Genomic DNA, 19,546 nt, shown 5'->3' with positions numbered 1-19,546 from the left:
TAGAGCACTCTTAACAACTGCAGTTCTTGGCTGTGTTAAAAGCCAAAGCATGTAGTCTCTTTCTTTGTGACACCGCTGAGCAACTGGCTTTAATTACCCTTATAAAAACCTTGAGCCAAGAGAAGCCCGATCGTAAATCAACCTTGAGCCAAGGAAGCTTGGTCATAAACAAGCCTCGAGCCGAAGGAAACTCGATCGTAAATCAGTGCCATTTGACACAGCACAACAGCTGCTTCCACTTTCCAAGGAGTGGAATAAGGAAAGGAAGGTAAAGGCTCTTAAAAAGTAATCCGTCTTCCTGACTCCCTGGCCGGATAATGACCAAACCAGATGGCTTTTAGAGCCCAAAGGGAGGAAATCAGCACCTGGCTTTTACCCCTTGGAGGAAATTGATCCTTGGGAAACAAAGTCTCAATAGAAAACAGTGATGGGAGCTGGGCCAATCTTGAAACCAGATGGTCCCACAAGGGGCAGGACAAATTGTATATAAGGCAAGCCAGAGTGCCAAGCTAGCAGAGTTAGATTGAGCTGGACTACTGTGGGTATTCTGTGTCTCTCTATATCTCTCCATGTATACATGTTTGGTGTGAATTAAAGCTCTTCTCTACCAAGACCATACGTGTGGACAGCGCTCGATCTCAATCAGCGGTGCAACGTGGTCTCAACATTTGGCGTAGTCGGCAGGATAAGACGGACCAAGGAGGAAAGCGAGACTGCCCTGGTGAGACAAAGGAGGATAGAAGCCGGCCGGCTTAAAGATAAGGTAAGAAGAACTGCCTCTTTTCTCGCACCAGGGCATACAAGTTCGCTGCTCTTTGTGATCTGTCCTTATCTTAAAAGAACAAGGGGGAGAAGGAGCTTTTTTACACATCAAAAGGGGGTTCCCCTGGGAGGGTTAAGGGTCCATTGTGAGGTTGAGGGAAACCCAGGAAGGGGAAACCCAAGAACATCTCGGGACAGGATCCAAACGGGAGATTCCGTTGAGAGATTGAGTGTGCGGGAGGTGTGCCAGGGAGTGTGAGGGTCCGTGGAAAGGTGAAAGACGCCCGACCCAGCCCGAGATCACCCCCAGGTGGGAAACACTGTCCCGACCCAAGAAATACTCTAGGAAGGACCAAGGGAAATGGGGAATAAGCTTGTGAAACCAAAGTCGGATAAAAATGCACCGCCCACGAATACCGTGGTGGGAATGATGTATGAAAAATATGGAATTAAGTCATGTACTCAATTGGCATTGTGGTATAAGTGGACAAAACAGGACGCTCATCCATTCCCGAGATGGGGTTCCTTAAGAGCAGAAATTATAGATAACTTGTCATGCCGATTAGAACAATGGACAAGTGATAAGTTAGAACCAAAGCCAGACCTTGAAGCTTGCAAATTATGGGAGGAAGAGGTCCTCCAAGTAAGTGAAGTGGCTAGAAATTTGGTAAAGCGGAAACTGTTGGAATTAGAAACACAGGTTAAAGAATTGCCACAACAAGGGATTGAGATTACTCCCGACCCTGTACCTGCCTCCGAAATGGTGGTACAAGGGCGGGAAGCTCAGGGAAGTAATGCAAGTAATCCATCTGCATACTTTAATAACACACCAAGTTTGTATCCGAACCTGGAAGGTACGGGGTTGATGGCCACAGCCTCTGCCTTCCCGGTTCAAGAGGTAACTCCAGAGGTGTCAGGATTACAGCCCCAGCCAGCTCAGTCAGTGTACCGACCGTTTAAAGAAAGCGAATTAAGATCAATGAAGGAAAGAGTGTTAGATCAGGGAAGAAATGCAGGAGCAATAAAGGAATTAATATCACAGTGGGTTGAGGCACACCGCTGCATGCATAACGACATTGGGGTGTTATGTCAAGCCGTGTTGTCTCCATATGTGTGGAAGAAAGCTCGGGAAGGTGCTGAGTGGACAGCGGACGAACCAGCAGAATGCACCAACGCAGATCGGCAAAGTAAGCAACGGCGCCTGTATGATGAGATTGAAACAGCGTTGCGACCGCCAGCACTAGATTGGGATAAGATTTATGAAACAAAACAACGTCAAGGGGAACGGGCATCTGAATTCATGGATAGATTAATACAGACACTCTTACAATATGGGGGTTTTCAAGTTGAGGGAGACATACCGCAGCGAACATTGACAAACTTCGTAATGGAAGGGCTCAGGCCTCAAATTAGGAAGCAATTAAAGTATGTACTGTTAGGTTGGCAGGGCAAAGAGGCAAGTCAGATTTGTATAGCGGCTGATCAATGTTTGGACCGAGCGGAAGAAAGGGAGAACGCAAAGGCAAAAATTAAAGACGAAGTGTTGCAGATGGTGTTGTTAGACAAAGCAGTAGAAAAAAGAAATGATAAGGATTGGAGAAAGTGGGAACTGGAGGAAGATGACACAGACTCGGAAGAGGAAGCGGCCAGACAATGGGGACGACTAAGGAGAGTTCTGCAAAGACCACCACCAGCAGCACAGGATGAACGGCCCAAGAGAGGGAGTGGAAGAAACAAAAATTGGACACAAGCGCCACCACAGACCCGCTCAAGAACTGCAGCAGGCCAAGGGCAGGTACAACGAACAGCGCCGCAAGTATGTTTCCAGTGCGGACAACCAGGACATTGGAAAAGGGATTGCCCTCAAATACGACGATCGGGGTTCCAGCAGGAAGGAGGATCAAACCAACCGCAGGATGGTAGGTCATATTGACAGACCGCGGGTGGCCTCGTGGTGCAAGGAGCGATGCTGACATTAACACCAACAGAAGAGCCGACCTACATTCTGGATGTCTCAGGTAAGAAACTTTCCTTTTTAGTTGACAAGGGAGCCACTCACTCTACTATTGCAGCCAAAGAGCTGCCAGGGGTTGAAAAATCCAATGCTAATGTACAAGTAGTAGGGTTAGGGGGCAAGATACAGACATTAAGTGCAACGACACAATTACCAGTAAGATGTGGACCTTTGCAGGAAAAACACACTTTCCTTCTCACAACCACTACATCGGTGAATCTGTTAGGCAGGGACTTGTTGTGTAAATTGGGATGTACAATAGCATGTACAAACAAAGGGGTTTTTGTCGATATTCCCCGGGATAAAACACATTCAGCAATGATGATTTTGATGACACAGCACCCAGTTGTCTATTGGTGGAGGCTGCCAAGACAACCGATTAGTGATGTTTTGATATGTTTAAATGCAATCTTAGCCGAAAGTAAGGAAATGCAAATGTGGCTAGACAATGCACAAGTAATGACACACACGTACTATGATCCCCCACATTGTACAATCTATTATGATGTGAATGGAAATGATGTTGAATTTGCAGAGAAAATTGCTCCGCATCTGGAAACACACAATGATTTACTGATTTGCCGTTTGATGATTGGTAAGGAAGGTGTTGCAATGGAGGTTAAGCTCACGGAAACCCAAAGGCAATTGATAAAATACCCGCCGGGAGTGACCTCGCATGTGACAATAACTACGGAAAGGGGGTATCACCCGAAGGATTTGGGTTTTATGATTCATCGCCTGCAGGGGGCAGTATTGACTTGCACGACAACAGTGTTGCATTGGCAAGTGCATAAGCTCGCGAATGATGAAGGGTGGATTTGTGATTTTCAGGAACAGATGTTACGAGGATTGGTGGAGGAGGTTAATCTACCACCTAAGCACGAGATGATGATGGAAATGGCAAATGAAACAGGAAACAAAGAAGGTTTGATAGAAAAAGTCCCGCAAGAACTGTGGACCCGACATGACAATGATGTGGGCCGTATCATTGGGGCAACGCCCCTAGTGGTTCAACTCAAATCTGGAATGCCTTGGCCGAATGTGCGTCAATACCCTCTCCGAAAAGAGGCTGAGGCCGGGATAGCACCAGTAATTGAATCCTTGAAGGAACAAGGTATAATTGTAGAAGTTTCAAGTCCATGTAACATGCCTATACTGCCAGTGAAAAAGCCACAGAAGAATAAGTGGAGATTTGTCCAGGACTTACGGGAAGTAAATGAGGTGATTCAAAGTATCCACCCCGTGGTACCAAGTGCAGAGGGGTTGATAACCTCTATACCTGTAAGCTCCACCCATTTTACTGTCATTGATTTATGTTCTGCATTTTTCTCCGTACCCATTGATAAGGAATCGCAGTTTTTGTTTGCCTTCACATACAAGGGCCGTCAATATACATGGACGGTGTTGCCACAGAGGTTCTCTGATAGTCCCACTTTGTTTTCACGTGCTTTGCATAAAGATTTGGAAGATATTGTCCTCGAGGGTAAATCAGTGCTGCTACAGTATGTGGATGACTTGCTAATTTGCTCCCCAAACAAAGCAGCGTGTGAAACAGATACGCTGCAGCTGCTACAGGCATTGGCAAGGAAAGGCCACAAGGTAAATAAGGACAAGCTGCAATTAGTGCAGGAAAGGGTTAAGTATCTGGGACACCACATTTCACATGGAAAGAGGGAATTGGACAAGGGAAGGATAACTTCAATTGCGGAAGTGCCCCGCCCTTGCACAAAGAAAGATGATGTGATTCCTAGGTATGGCAACCTACTGTAGACAGTGGGTCATCGATTATGCAATCCTGACTAAGGAACTGTATGTTGTCGTGGGCAAAAACCAGCCCAATGTAATCGAGTGGACTGAGAAGATGGGGGAATGTTTTACCCAACTAAAAACAGCACTCTCGACGGCGCCAGCCTTGGGCCTACCAGACTATTAGAAGCCATTTTTTCTTTATTCTCACGAAACTAAAGGATTTGCGCAGGCTGTGCTGACACAATCCCACGGTGACCGCCAGCGACCAATTGCATATTTCAGCCGAAGGCTGGACCCAGTCGAACGCGGCCTACCCCTTTGTTTGCAAGCAGTGGCCGCAGCCAGCTACGCAGTTAAGCGCACGGCAGAGATCGTAATGGGCCACCCTCTTACTCTAAAGGTACCTCACTGCGTTGCGGCTTTATTAACCCAGAAGCAAACACAACATTTAACCAACACACGCCTGATGCAGTATGAGACGACTCTCCTACACCAGCCGAACCTGCAGGTTGAGAGATGTAATGTTCTTAATCCTGCTTCTTTGCTGCCAACGGAAGAAGACGGCGATCCTCACGATTGCACAGAGGCAATACAAGAAGTATCCACCGTGCGCCCGGATCTAAAGGATCAACCCTTAGAACACCCGGACCTTACCTTGTTTGTCGATGGTTCGGCCTATCGAGGCCAAGACGGCTCGGGGCATGCAGGATACGCCGTGTGCACCGACAGTGAAGTTATTGAAGCGATACGCCTGCCTTCACATTTTTCTGCCCAGCAGGCGGAGTTGTGTGCCCTTATAAGGGCATGTGAATTATCTGCCGATATCTTGGTAAATATATACACTGACTCTAATTATGCTTTTGGTGTAGTACATGACAAAGGTCCGATATGGAAAATGCGAGGGTTTCTCACCTCTGCTGGAACACCCATAAAAAATGGTGAGTTCGTTTCTGAGCTGTTAAAAAGTATTTCGGCACCAGCGGAAGTTGCGGTTATCAAATGCCGCGCACACCAGAAACTGACTACGGATATAGACAAAGGAAATGACAAGGCGAATAAAGCTGCAAAGGAGGCGGCTGGTCTGCCTATCCCATCGGTAATGCCAGCGCGACTACCAACGGAACAAATTCAGCTGCATCAGTATAGCTTGTCAGATATTATTGCAATTCAAACTGCAGCATCGCTAAATGATCGAAACAAATGGCAAGTTGCAGGAGGAACAGTGAATGAAGATGGACTATGGTCAAACAAAGGGAAGGTCATAGCGCCTACTGAGATCCTACCATGGCTTGCACGCATGGCCCATCTGAATGGACATGTGTGCAAGAGGGGGACTGTGAGACAGGTACAAGAATCCTGGTATGCACCAGGAATTGGGAAAATAGCAGAAGGGGTTTGTAAAAGCTGCCAGGTATGTCAACAGCATAACCAACAGAAAGAGGGAAAAACACAGGAACTGGGAGCTCACCCAGCCCCTTGGGTGCCGTTCGTGCACCTACAAATAGATTTCATAAAAATGCCTCCATCATGCGGGTTCAGCAATGTTTTGGTAGTGGTAGACATGTTCACCAAGTGGGTAGAGGCATACCCATGTGCAAAGGCTGATGCCGCTACCGTGGTAAAGCACCTGCTAAAAAACTTTTTCTGCCAATTTGGCATCCCTTATAAGGTGTCCCACGATCAGGGGGGACACTTCACGGGGGAAGTGACACAGGCAGCATGTAAAGCACTGGGAATTAAACAAGCATTTCATTGTGTTTACCACCCACAGTCAGCAGGTGCTGTAGAACGGCAGAACGGAATCTTAAAGAACAAATTGGCAAAAATAATAATGGAAACGGGGTTAAAATGGCCAGATGCATTACCCTTGGCACTAATGAGCATGCGATCTACAGTAAACCGGAAAACAGGATTATCCCCTCATGAAATACTAATGGGAAGGCTGATGCGGCTGCCCGTGACTGCCCCCACAAACATGGATAATCTGAATATTACAATGATGGACGAGAACTTGCTGACATTTTGTAAACAGCTCTGCAGGATCGCAAGGACGATACACACAAGGGTAAAAGAGGCCCTACCCGAACCAGTGGACGAGCCGTACCACACCTTCCAGCCAGGAGACTACGTACTGATAAAACACTTCACAAGGAAAACAGCCTTGGAACCTCGGTGGAAAGGACCATTTCAGGTACTGCTGACCACTCCGACTGCGGTAAAGTGCGAAGGTAAGACAGCTTGGATACACGCCACACATTGTAAGCTTGCAATACCAGCAGAGACAGGGACAACATGAACAACACCTATCTTACCACGACCGCGATTCTTTGTGCACTAGTTTGCATATGGGTAATTCGCAATGCCGACTGTAAACGTGATGATGAAGGAATCACACATAATGTGAGAACTACAATAATGGGAAAAGGGGTAAGGGATTAGATCAGGGAGACTTAAGGGGTGGTAAAAGAAAGAGACGAGGAATAACCCTACATAAATAATTGACCGACCATCCACTGAACACCTACTTGGCACTATCCCTACAGTACGCTAGGACAATGAACAAAAGGGAATGTTGGGTATGCTCCCACCTCCCACACTCCTCAAAACACGGATAACCCTTGTATGCAGTTCCACTCCAGGGGGAGGACATGTGTGGGTACTTAGTCCGTAGGCAAGATAGGCCAATTTTAACTAAAGTAGAGAAGACACCAGCATCAGTGAAAGAAAGAATAGCGGAAATAACGAGTAACTGGGAAGAGGGGGGATACAATTGTATGAGCTTTGAGCATTGGTATTACCCTAAGTACAGAACTATTGAACAGAGAGTCGTGATACAGGGCCCGGTGAGAGCAATAAAAATAACAAACCTTGACGGATTGAAGAAGGCGGAAGGATTAGAAAAGTACCCTCCACATTTTCAACTAATGCACAAACAAATTGGACTAATTTGCCTCGTTAGAAGACAGGGCAGCGGACCCTACTTAGGAGAATCAACATGCCAACATTATGCTAGATATGGTAATGAGGCGGTCACCATTGAAGGACAAATAAATGGGACAACCATACCTGTAAATATAGAAGAAAATAACCTCGTCGAACCACAGGCACCCCTGAATGGTACATATTTTTTTGTGTGTGGATATAAGGCGTACTCATGGCTACCGGTGGGATGGACAGGGTCGTGCTATTTGGGATTTGTACTACCCCGGATTCGGATCACTGACTAATCGCCATTTATGCCACAGGCCAGATCGAAAAGAGCCATTTCAGAAGTTGAGAGGTTTTTTATGATTGCATTTCCTTTTTATGGAGCTGGCAAAAGTGCAAGGGAAATTATTAATTTGGCAGCATCATTGGAGAAACTGGCAAACACCACCAGCGAAGGATTCCACAAAACAAGTGCTGAGCTGGTAGCTATACGGACAACCGTTATGCAAAACCGTATTGCCCTGGATATGCTGCTGGCAGAAAAGGGATGGACTTGTTCGGTCATCGGGGCAGAGTGCTGCACATACATCCCAGATAATTCAGAAGAAATCGACAATTTGGCCAACAAAATAAAGGCCGAAGGTGCAAAATATCATAATTTTAACAAGGGATGGTCAATGGGATCTTGGTTCATGGGAATATTTGGCAGTTGGGGAGCTTGGATAATCCATTGGTTGTTCATCAGGCTCATGATCTTCATAGCCGTGATCGTTGTCATCACTTGTATTAAAGGTCTAATCAGGGAGTGCGTGAGACGATGTTCCTCCACAGCAAAGAAGACAACAAAAACGAAGACGGACCTGGGAAGGCCTGCTGTGATTGCCGTGGTCGAGCCGCTGCCAGCACCTCCACCGTCTTTACCCTCCCCGATAATTCACTTCTCTTTCTCTCCCCAACCCATAGAACCTGAAATATACTGTGAACTTAATGGGACTGTTGACCCAATCTCACATTGGATGAGTGCCTCGAATTGCTTGCGCCAATGGAGGACATGGGAAGAAATACTATAGAACCACTGCCTTGTTGGTAAATACTCTGGGATTTTGTACTTTCTTATTTTACTCTGGAATTTTGTACTTTCTTATTTTACTCTGGAATTTTGTACTTTCTTATTTTACTCTGGAATTTTGTACTTCCTTATTTTACTCAAGAATTTTGTACTTTCTTATTTTACTCTGGAATTTTGTATTCTGGCTTGCAGTTAACCAAACATGTTCGTAAAGAACAATAGTTAGCCAAAATATTCTTACTTGTTGTTCGTAACGAATCCATGTAAGTTAAATATATACATATATATCCTTTTGTGCATAAAGTAACTTTGTGAGAGCGGCTTTTGGAAGGAAACTTTGCTTCCTCAGGACCTATGCCTAAGTCATAATTGTTGAAACGTATCCACTGTTCTACAGAGGGGTGGGGTGTTGGTGGGCCAGTTAGGGGGGTAGAGAGGGGGCTTTTCTATAAGGCTAGAAGGTGCAGGAGGAGCCTCCGTGACGTCATGGGCCACTTGGAGCTGACCATAAGAGTGGACCACCTGTAGAAAAGAATCCTGCCTGCCGTCCTACCAGTCCATGGATGCTCCATCTCTCAAATTTATTATGTAACTGTTTGTTTCTTTTGCACAAATGTTCCAAAGTAACAAGAGGAGCGATTGTTGAGAGATTGCATCTCTCCCAAGCTGAGAATAGCCATTTGTTAGCAGAATTACTTTTTAACAATTAAAAGTAAAAGAAAGAGCCAAAGGCATTCATTATAGAGCACTCTTAACAGCTGCAGTTCTTGGCGGAGTTAAAAGCCAAAGCATGTAGTCTCTTTCTTTGTGACATGGCTGAGCAACTGGCTTTTATTACCCTTGTAAAAACCTTGAGCCAAGAGAAGCCCGATCGTAAATCAACCTTGAGCCAAGGAAGCTCGGTCATAAACAAGCCTCGAGCCAAAGGAAACTCGATCGTAAATCAGTGCCATTTGACACAGCACAACAGCTGCTTCCACTATCCAAGGAGTGGAATAAGGAAAGGAAGGTAAAGGCTCTTAAAAAGTAATCCGTCTTCCTGGCTCCCTGGCCAGATAATGACCAAACCAGATGGCTTTTAGAGCCCAAAGGGAGGAAATCAGCACCTGGCTTTTACCCCTTGGAGGAAATTGATCTTTGGGAAACAAAGTCTCAATAGAAAGGAGTGATGGGAGCTGGGCCAATCTTGAAACCAGATGGTCCCACAAGGGGCAGGACAAATTGTATATAAGGCAAGCCAGAGTGCCAAGCTAGCAGAGTTAGATCGAGCTGGACTACTGTGGGTATTCTGTGTCTCTCAAAATCTCTCCATGTATACATGTTTGGTGTGAATTAAAGCTCTTCTCTATCAAGACCATACGTGTGGACAGCGCTCGATCTCAATCAGCGGTGCAACGTGGTCTCAACACACACATATATATATATATATATATATATATATATATATATATATATATATATATATATATATATATATATATATATATATATATATATATATATATATATATATATATTGTTACGGATTCGCGCCCGCCGGCGTGCGGACGGCCACGTAACTCGAATCGCGGCACGTCGCCCACCGGACGGAACCCGTCCGGTCCAAATCCGTAATCCTGCCTAAACTTTGTCCGTCCGCGGGATCGGCAAATCCACCGCGTGCGTTTCCGGACCGGGACTTCACTCTCGCAAGCGAGCACGTGGTGGTCTCGTGCGTTGCACAGCACGAACCTCGTGCTCACTGCTGGGTGAACCCGGCACGGTCCCCGAAACAGCTACAGCCGCTACTCGGCTTTCTTTCCTCACATGTCGCCGTCGTCGCCATTCGACCCACGCACACCTGCGTGTTACGACGCTCACACTCCATTCAATTACATTCACACCGGGAGACGCGGCTGCGTGCTCCCGCATGCCAACCGACATCTCCCTCACATACCGCTCTCTCACACACACGGTCTCCCTTGCATACGGCCGTTCACTCACGCGTGCCTCACTACTCACACAAACCATACTACTTACACATGCGGGGGCACTCACCCACGGTGCCTCATCCACACTCCGTGCCTCACTCACACACGCGGGGGCACTCACCCGCGGTGCCTCATCCACACTGGCCGGTTCATCCACACACACGGCCTCACTCACACACGGTGTCGCTTCCACACACGCGGGGGCACTCACCCGCGGTGCCTCATCCACACTCCGCGTGCTGGGAAGCACGTACTCTGGCACCATCGCCACCACACCACTCACACACGGGGTCGCTTCCACACACGGGGACGCACTCACACCTTGCACCACACACACAGGGACAACCACACTGGGGATTCGTGTCCCCACAAGGGTCTCCGGGGCCTCTATACCCCCCAAGCTCTCCGTGCACCCGTTCGCAGCACTCGCCCCCTCAACCTCGCAAAGCATGACCGAACTCACCTGGTCGTGACTCACCTCAAGGGGGCAGACTCGCTCCCCTCGTTCCTGGAGGAGGCCATCCAGGTGCTCGCACCGGGCCTCCACCCAGTCAGCCAGCTCACCCCCATTATCCTCCACTACCTCCGTGTGTGTGTGCGCGTCACTTACCCCGTCTTCATCGTGCAGTCTCTCCTCTATCGTTCCCATCTCCCGTGTCTCTGCACATTTATAAGTTTCTGTTGTCGTCACCTCGTGTCTCGTCTCACACGTTTTGGTCTCCCCATTTAATTTTTCCCTTTTGGTCACCGTCGATTCTTCTGTCACGACCCTCGCCCAACACGCCCCCTGAATTATTTTTTTTACCCGCCTCCACCGCGGTCCTGTCATCCGCTGCACCCCCTTCCAGCTCGTTTGCTCCCACACGTGGAGTCGCCATTCCCAGCTCCCTGGTCACGGCCTTCATGCCCGCCTGCAGGCATCGGCCCATGTTCTACGTCTCACCCCGTAGTTCTTTCATTTCCTCCTTCATTTTTGCTTCCATTCCGTTTATTTGCTTGTTCGTTTGCTGTGTATTCGCATCCATCGTCGTTTTCACTTCATTTGTATTTGTATCCATCTTTTCGTTCATTCCTTTTATTTCGTTTTTCACTTCGTTTGTCATTGCCGTCATCATGGCGAATAGCTGGGCCATGTCGGGTGCGCTTGGGTGAGTCGTTTCGGCAGGGATCGGGGAAGGGTTCTGGTGGTGAGGGGGAGGGGAGGTGTCATACACCGCGGCCGCTGCCGCACCTATTTCGGGCTCTGGGTTCAGTTGGGCGAGTTCGTTTTCCTGCACAACCAACATTTCCTGCACGGGGATTTCATCCTGAGCCATGGATCCCACACATTCTACATCCATTTCTAATACCCCTGGCTCCCGCTCGCCTTGAGACGCCATCTTGCTTCTCGTGAAGGGTTAATTTCGCTCGCTCGTAATTTGGAGGGAATCGGGGGTCGCTTCTCTCACCCCTGGACCGATTCCCGTGAATTTAGCTGGAGACAGGAGAGCCCGTTTTCCTGTTCTCCGATACCAGTGCCGCGAGGAGGGCGATGGATTTGTATCCCACTCCTGACACCAGTGTTAAGGATTCGCGCCCGCCGGCGTGCGGACGGCCACGTAACTCGAATCGCGGCACGTCGCCCACCGGACGGACAATCCAGTCGTGACCCTCTCGGACTAACGCCGGGAACCAGTCACGGGTGGACCTTTCGGTCTCACCGCGATCGAGCCAATCGGCCCCCGCGTGGGATAGGGTTGCTCGCCAAATTCGACCTACCTAAGTACCCACACGGAGGGTAGACCGGGCGATCGCACCTCGCCGCAGGTCGACTTCGGACACGGGCCACTTAAGCGACCCGTTCCGTACTATCGGGATAACCGAGCGGTGTTATCGTCGGCCTCGACGGTTCGATTAATTATCAGGCGTATTCAGCCCACTACCAACCCTTTACGTGAAGCAAGATGAGGATTCAATGAGAGAAATGACGAAGCGAAGCGGGAAACAGTTCAACATAAAGCACATTTGTTCGCGATGAACGGAAAGCACACTTATACAATTCCACCAAAAGCACATAAAAAAGAAGACAAAAAGCAAATGCAACAATGCAGATCTAACCGACTACCGGGCACACGGCAACACTTATACAATTTTACTTCACAGACGGCGCCGACAACACACATTCCCAAAGCAAAAGAAAAGAGAACCACCCTCCAGGATGAGGGGGTAGGCGGGCCTGGGGCCGAGACCGTGTCGGGCCTACCCGTCTGGTGATGAGACGCGGAGCGGCGGTGGTGCCTCAACTCCGCGGGCCTCGCGGACAGTGTCTGGTAGGGGGTGGGAAGGGGGCCCCCTTGGTCGCACTATCTCAGCGCGGGGGGAAACAGGAGGGGGTTGCTGATGCTCGGGGAAAGGAGGATTTTTACTCTGTCTCGGGTCCCGCGACGAGCGTCTCCACCTCGACCAGGTCGCGCCGTCGGCCTCCCTGGTGTGCAGCTCCCGGCACCGACGCAAGCACCCCCTCGTCTGCCTTCGCCTTCTCGTCTGCCTTCTAACAGCTCCGTCCTCTTCGCTCCGACTCCAACTCCGAACTCTTCTTCCTGCGAACTCCTTCCAACGCACACACGACACTTTTCTGACGAATGCAGCCGCTTATATAAGCCCAGTGGCTTCGCCTTTGACCCCCTGCCTTCGACCTTTCACCTCGCTCCCCATTGGCCCGAGAAAAAGTGGGCGTGAATGCTTTTTGATCCATGAATTTGCATATAGCGACCGCCCTCCAACGCCCTGGAGGCGGGGCCAAATCGCCCCTCGCTCACCGATTGGACGGAACAAAAGTGGGCGTGAGTCGTTTTTGATCCGTTTTTGGAGCGGAAAGTCCGTGGTTTTGTACACCCTGTTCGGCGCGCGCCCTGCACGAGTCCAATACCGGTACCCACAAGCGGCGCAAGAACGGTGGCAATGCGACGGTTGCGAGGTGTGACGGCAAAGGTCGTGGCTGCTGTGATGAAGCGGCGCCGCGGTGGGTGGTTGATGTTGTGATGACTGTTGAGACGCGGTTGGCGGTGGTGATAATGGCGGTTGGTCCAAAATAAAGATAGTAAAAGAAAAACGGCTATCCTGAAGAGTCGCAGCACGCATGAATGACATTTATTCCCTCTAGACAACGGGTTTGGGCCTAACTACACATATACTTACCGAGATATCTCACCTAAGGGACCTGAATGGTGGTTTGCGAATTTGGTCAACCACAACAATATATATGTTTGTATGTATGTATATATATATATATATATATATATATATATATATATATATATATATATATATATATATATATATATATATATATATATATATATATATATATACATATACATATACATATACATACACACACACACACACACACACACACACACACACACACACACACACACACACACACACACACACACACACACACACCGGGCGTAGTGGCGTGCGCCTGTAATCCGGCTACTCGGAGGCTTGGGTTGGAGGATCGCTTGAGGACGGGAGCTCTGCGCTGGGCCACGCTATGAGAGGGTGTAGGGCAGCCCGGAATCATGGCGAACCCCAATCCTTATCCCTGTGTCGTAAGAGGCGACCAGGGTTGCGTCAGGAAGGGCATCCAGCGTAAAACCTATGCCAAATGAGTATGCGGATCATTACGGATGATTCGCTGTGGCGACCCCTAACGGGAGCAGCCGAAAGACGAACAACAACATGTATGTATATATATATATATATATATATATATATATATATATATATATATATATATATATATATATATATATATATATATATGCATATATGAAGATTACATAATCAACTACATAACTGGAGAATTCATAGAACACATTAGCCAGTGCAGGCACATTGTCTTGAGAAAAAAGGGACATGAGTGGGGTCCATGAGCAGATGATATGATTGGTCATGATGACATAATATTTTCTCCAAGTACCACTAAATGGAAGGGTTTTGAAAAGCTATATATATATATATACATACATATATATACATACATATATATATATACATACATATATATATATACATACATACATATATATAAATATATATACATACATACATATATATATACATACATATATATATATATACATACATACATATATATACATACATACATATATATACATACATATATATACATACATATATATATATACATACATATATATATATACATACATACATATATATAAATATATATTGTTGTGGTTACCAGATTCGCAAACCACCATTCAGGTCCCTTAGGTGAGGTATCTCGGTAAGTGCATGTGTAGTTAGGCCCAAACCCGTTGTCTAGTGGGAATACATGTCATTTATACGTGCTGCGACTCTTCAGGATAGCCGTTTTTCTTTTACTATCTTTATTTTGGACCAATCGCCATCACCACAACCACAACATCAACCACCAACCACAACACCGCTTCACCACAACCGCCACGACCTTCACGTCACACCTCGCAACCGTAGCATCGCCACCGTTCTTGCCCCGCTGTGGGTACCGGTGTTGGACTCGTGCAGGGCGCACGTTGAACAGCGTGTACAAAATCACGGATTTTGTGCTTCAAAAACGGATCAAAAACGACACACGCCCACTTTTTGCCGTCCAATCGGTGAGCGAGGGGCGATTTGGCCCCGCCTCCAGAACGATCGATATATGCAAATTTGTGGATCAAAAAGCCTTCACGCCCACTTTTTCTCGGGCCAATGGGGAGCGAGGTGAAAGGTCAAAGGGAGGGGGTCAAAGGCGAAGTTACGAGGGGGATAAAAGGACGGTGTTCGTCAAAAACGAAAACGAGAACAAGAACGAGAACGAGAACGAGAACGAGAACGAGAACGAGAACGAGAACGAGAACGAGAACGAGAAGGAGAAGGAGAAGGAGAAGGAGAAGGAGAAGGAGAAGGAGAAGGAGAAGGAGAAGGAGAAGGAGAACGAGAACGAGGAGTCGGAACGGAGGGGACGAGTGTGGAAGTCTGGAGCCCGAAGCCTGCAGTGGCTGGAGAAGCTGAAGAGAGTCAGACGAGGGGGTGCTCGCGTCGGTGCCGGGAGCTGCACGCCCGAGGGAGGCCGGCAGCGCGACCTGGCCGAGGTGGAGACGCACACCAGGGATAATAAAGATCCTCTATACCCCGAGCATCAGCAACCCCCTCCTGTTTCCCCCCGCGCTGAGATAGTGCGACCAAGGGGGCCCCGTTCCCACCCCCTACCAGACACCGTCCACGAGGCCCGCGGGTTGCGGGGCCATCGCCGCTCCGCGTCTCATCACCAGACGGGTAGGCCCGACCCGGTCTCGGCCTCAGGCCCGCCTCATTCTTGAGGTATTTCTTTTCCTTGGTTTTGGGTATGTGTTGTCGGCGCCGTCTGTGAAGTAGAATTGTATAAGTGTTGCCGTGTGCTCGGTAGTCGGTATTAGCTCTGCACTGTGTTTTCACTTTTATATTTGCTTTTTGTGTAAATGGAATTGTGTTTTCTTTTTTGTGTGTGCTTTTGGTGGAATTGTATTTGTGTGCTTCCCGTGTGCCGAGAATAAATGTGCTTTATTGTTGAACTGTTCTCCCGCTTCGCTTCGTCTTTTCCCCCATTGAACCCTCATCTTGCTTCACGTAAAGGGTTGGTAGTGGGCTGAATACGCCCGATAATTAATCGAACCGTCGAGGTCGACGATAACACCGCTCGGTTATTCTGATAGTACGGAACGGGTCGCTTAAGTGGCCCGTGTCCGAAGTCGACCTGCGGCGAGGTGCGATCGCCCGGTCTACCCTCCACGTGGGTACTTAGGTAGGTCGAATTTGGCGAGCAACCCTATCCCACGGGGGGGCTGATTGGCTCGATCGCGGTGAGACCGAAAGGTCCACCCGTGACTGGTTCCCGGCGTTAGTCCGAGAGGGTCACGACTGGATTGTCGGTCCGGTGGGCGACGTGCCGCGATTCGAGTTACGTGGCCGTCCGCACGCCGGCGGGCGCGAAAACCGCAACACTGGTGTCAGGTCGTGCGATACAAATTCATCGCCCTCCTCACGGCACTGGTAACGGAGAACAGGAAAACGGGCTCTCCTGTCTCCGGCTAAATTCACGGGAATCGGTCCAGGGGTGAGAGAAGCGACCCCCCGATTCCCTCCAAATTACGAGCGAGCAAATTAACCCTTCACGAGAAGCAAGATGGCGTCTCAAGGCGAGCGGGTGCCGGGTGGATTAGGTATGTGTAATAGTAATGTAGAATCCATGGCTCAGGATGGAATCCCCGAGCAGGAAATGTTGATTGTGCAGGAACACGGACTCGCCCAACTGAACCCAGGGCCCGAGGTGGGTGCGGCAGCGGCCGCGGTGTATGACACCTCCCCCCCCCCTCTCCACCAAAACCCTTCCCCAACCCTTGCCGAAACGGCTCAGCTGAGTGCAACCAACATGGCCCAGCTATGCGCCATGCTGGCGGCAATGAACGAAAAGATGAATGCGAAAATGATCGAAAAAATGGATGCAAACACAAATGAAATGAAAAACGAAATGAAAGGCATGAACGAAAAGATGGATACATTCACAAACGAAATAAAACGCATGAAAACTAAAATGGAAACAAACATGAAGGAAGAAATGAAAAAGTTCCGGGGTGAGACGCAGAACATGGGCCGAAGCCTGCAGGCGGGCATGAAGGCCGTGACAAAGGAAATAATAGTTGAGACAAGGGAGGTAAAGGGTGAAGAGTTGGCAGAGACACGGGAGATAGAAAAAATAGAGGAAAGACTACACGAGGAAGACGGGGTAAGTGACGCACACACACACAGAGGTAGTGGAGGATAATGGGGGTGAGCTGGCGGACTGGGTAGAGACCCAGTGCGAGCACCTGGGTGGCCTCCTCCAGGAACGAGGGGAGGGAGTATGCCCCCTTGAGGCGAGTCACGACCAGGTGAGTTCGGTCGTGCTTTGCGAGGTTGAGAGGAGGAGTGCTGTGGACAGGTGCACGGAGAGCTTGGGGGGTGTAGAGGCCCCGGAGACCCTTGTGGGGACACAAATCCCCAGTGTGGTTGTCCCTGTGTGTGTGGTGCAAGGTGTGAGTGCGTCCCCGTGTGTGGAAGCGACCCCGTGTGTGAGTGGTGTGGTGGCGATGGTGCCGGAGTACGTGCTTCCCAGCACGCCGTGTGTGGATGAGGCACCGTGTGAGGTGAGTACATGGTGTGTGAGTGAAACGGCCAGTGTGAGTGAGGCACCGCGGGTTAGTGCCCCCGCGTGTGTGGATGAAACGGCCAGTGTGGATGAGGCACGGAGTGCGAGTGAGGCACCGCGGGTGAGTGCCCCCGCGTGTGTGAGTGAGGCACGGAGTATGGATGAGGCACCGCGGGTGAGTGCCCCCGCGTGTGTGAGTGAGGGACGGTGTGTGGATGAGGCACCGTGTGTGGAAGAGGCCGTGTGTGTGAGTGAAACGGCCAGTGTGGATGAGGCACCGTGGGTGAGTGCCGCCGCGTGTGTAAATAGTATGGTTTGTGTGAGTAGTGAGGGACGCGTGAGTGAACGGCCGAGTGCAAGGGAGACCGTGTGTGTGAGAGAGCGGTATGTGAGGGAGATGTCGGTTGGCATGCGGGAGCACGCAGCCGCGTCTCCCGGAGTGAATGTGATGGAGTGGACTGTGTGCGTCGTAACACGCAGGGGTGCGTGTGTTGAATGGCGACGACGAAGGCGACAGAGTAAAGAAAGCCGAGTAGCGGCTGTAGCTGTTTCGGGGACCGTGCCGGGTTCACCCAGCAGTGAGCACGCGGTCCGTGCTGTGCAACGCACGAGGCCACCACGTGCTCGCTTGCGAGAGTGAAGTCCCGGTCCGGAAACGCACGCGGTGGATTTGCCGATCCCGCGGACGGACAAAGTTTAGGCAGGTAAACGGATTTGGACCGGACGGGTTCTCCACGCGATCGTGTGTGTTGAGCTCCAACGGGCAAAGCACATGTGTTCGCGTGGGGAACCCCTCGAGACGTGGGGCTTGTGTTTTTTTTATGCGCACGGTGACGTCATGGCTGCACGTGGGGTTGGAATCCGGCAGGAGGGGTATCTCTGCCGGATGGTACCGTCCAAGGAGGGACGAGGAACACGTGCAGCTGCATGACGTCACGGGCAGGTGCAAAGTGCGCGAGCTCTGAGTTGCCGCGCAGGTGCTGCGCATGAAAAAAAAAAAAAACAAGCCTCACTTTCGGGTGCACAGGATTCCTGGGCAAGGGGTGGAAGACCCCCTTGGCCTGGGCACAGGATGAAAACTAGTTAGGGGGAAGGGTTAGCTTAGTTAGACCGACTTCATGGGGCAGGGGTAAGTCCTCATGGAGTCCGTGGAATGGATTAGTTAGAGGGATTGTAGCCAGATTTAGGTTGGGAAATAAAATGATTTATTTGGAGACAGAGACAGACAGTGAATGTGTAGAGGGGACGTAGTTTAGCTACGTAGTGTTAAAAGGAACGTGCTTTAGTTTAAGGGACTACGTGGGAGCACGAGTTAGTTAGGGGATGCAGATAGAAGGATGGCAGAGTTCAGTGGTGTGTGTGTTGAAGAGTTGGTGAGTTGTGAGGCATGTGCATGTTGAGTGAGTGAGGCCAGCGGGTCTGTGTGAATGGAGTGAATGGGGAATGCATGGTGCGATGAGTGATTGGGGGGAGGAGTGACTCCCGCCCAAGGGACCCCGGGGTCAGTGTAGATTGAGTTAGCTGGGTTAGTCAAATTGAAAAATGGAGGTCGTTTTGTTGTTGGTGGGAAAGTAGGCTCGAAACCCATTTGGAGGGGTGCAGGAGCCCTGTTGACGGGCTTGGGAGCGTGGCTGCGAAAGGTGAGTATCGCTGAGTGGGTACCCCGGGCACCAGGCTAGTCGGCCGCGGTAGGCCAAGGGTCCATGGGGGGCCGGGATAGAGTAGTGGGCACGGGTGCGCCTGCTTGGTGCGGGGGCCCGGGGCGCCATTAGCCGCGTGGGCAGTGTTGTGGGCACGGGTGACCCTCGGAAAGGGGCCCGGGAGGCCGGCCTGCCACGTGTGCGTTTCAGGGGAGG

At 49.7% G+C, this 19,546-nt stretch overlaps 1 protein-coding gene and 1 pseudogene across 1 annotated transcript in view; one reads left to right on the top strand and one right to left on the bottom strand.

Moving 5' to 3' along the window:
- LOC147025681 (voltage-gated potassium channel KCNC1-like) overlaps nt 1–19,546 on the bottom strand; it is a 145,918-nt gene that overhangs the window by 36,953 nt on the left and 89,419 nt on the right. The window lies entirely within an intron of this gene.
- LOC147025682 (signal recognition particle RNA) lies at nt 13,938–14,078 on the top strand (annotated as a pseudogene).

Source organism: Eptatretus burgeri, chromosome 5 (genome assembly GCF_056783735.1).
Source record: "Eptatretus burgeri isolate ZD-2024b chromosome 5, Ebu_testis_v1, whole genome shotgun sequence".
In the NCBI taxonomy this organism is placed as follows: Eukaryota; Metazoa; Chordata; class Myxini; order Myxiniformes; family Myxinidae; genus Eptatretus; species Eptatretus burgeri.
The sequence above is the reverse complement of the archived record's forward strand: the minus strand, read 5'-3'. Positions and strand labels throughout refer to the sequence as shown.